General features: G+C 43.5%; 1 non-coding gene and 1 pseudogene across 1 annotated transcript; one reads left to right on the forward strand and one right to left on the reverse strand.

The window, feature by feature from the left end:
- Positions 1 to 6: 6 nt before the first annotated feature.
- LOC105311050 lies at positions 7 to 1,001 on the reverse strand (annotated as a pseudogene).
- An 18-nt stretch (positions 1,002 to 1,019) lies between these two features.
- LOC111735316 lies at positions 1,020 to 1,138 on the forward strand. Its single transcript, XR_002778744.1, has one exon. It is a non-coding gene; the product is annotated as a 5S ribosomal RNA (ribosomal RNA).
- Positions 1,139 to 1,378: the final 240 nt, after the last annotated feature.

Raw genomic sequence — 1,378 nt, forward strand, 5'->3', positions numbered from 1 at the left:
AGGAGGAGCCACTTCATAGTCGCTGGCTCTAAACAGAGTTGCAGAATTCTTTGCCAGGCGTTTTAGGAAATCATGAAGGTAATTCAGGAATAAAGCAAGGCTCTTCTCATCCCGAGGTGGATAGGTCAACATCGCTCCAATTCATACAAATAATCTCAGTAGATGTGGTGCTCCGTACACCTGGGACATGGCTGCATCAGGGTGATCTGCAAGGATTTCAGCATACCGAGGTCTCTCAAATTTGTAGAGTAGCTGAGTGCCCAACATCATGTTGAAATATTCCTTTATCTCTGCCACAACTTCATTAACAGCATACTCCTTATTATCTGTGTTTCCTTGTAATTTGCATAATCCTCCAGAATGGAATCCACATTCTTCTTGGCAGGAAGACAAAAGAGCTGTTTCTGCTGGTAATTCAGTCCCAGTCATCAACCAGCCACGGTTTCAGTTCTTCAGGAATCTTTACTTTAACTTCATCTCTGTTCATGAATGTTTCCTCGTTCTCAACAGTCGGATCTACCCAGGCTCTTTTCTTTCGAGGAGGCTGAGGAGTCTCACTGGTACTGCCGCCATCTCCATTTCCAGGTGTTTTCTGCTGGTCCTTTTTTGTTTTCATGTCAACATTTTTCTGTTGCAGACCAGATGCCGTCTTTCCTGGGGCAGCCCCTCTTACCTTCCCCCCTGCATATTGCTCCTGATTAGCTCTTTGATATTCCCGCTGTTTCTGCAGATGGGAGTCCACATACTTGCATACTCTGCTTTCTGAACCCATTCATCCCAATTTTTATTCCAAACCACTGTAATGAATAAAGTATTTCACTTATTTGTCCTTTATGGAAACCTTTACACACTTTGCTTCATAGAGAAGAGGCCGATGAAAGCAGAGCACTCGCCCACCCTCCTGGAATTGAGGCTTCAGGTCCTACTTCTGTGCCATTTATAGGGATTCACTGCTGCCTCCTCCTTCTCCCACCACCCGGACGGGACTCTCTCTTGCTGCTGTTAAGATTATCTCTTTGGTCTACAGCCATGCTACCCTGAACAAGCCCGATCCCATCTGATCTTGGAAGCTAAGCTGGGTCGGGCCTGGTTAGTACTTGGATGGGAGACCACCTCGGAAGACCAGGTGCTGTAGGCATTGTAGGCATAAAAAATAAATTTAAAAATAAGAGATTGTAAACTGACAAGGTCCTCGCAATGTGTGAGGTCAACCAAGGGTTGCTGTGCTTAAAAACAAATAAATAAAAAAGATTCTTTCTTTGTCTTTAACTTTTGACAACTTAATTATAATGTGTCTCAGTTTGGATCTCTTTAGATTCATTTTATTTGGTATACCTTGGGTTTCCAGGATTTGATATCTGTTTCTTTCCCTAGGTTA

This window comes from Pteropus vampyrus, unplaced genomic scaffold (genome assembly GCF_000151845.1).
Source record: "Pteropus vampyrus isolate Shadow unplaced genomic scaffold, Pvam_2.0 Scaffold22915, whole genome shotgun sequence".
Lineage (NCBI taxonomy): Eukaryota > Metazoa > Chordata > Mammalia > Chiroptera > Pteropodidae > Pteropus > Pteropus vampyrus.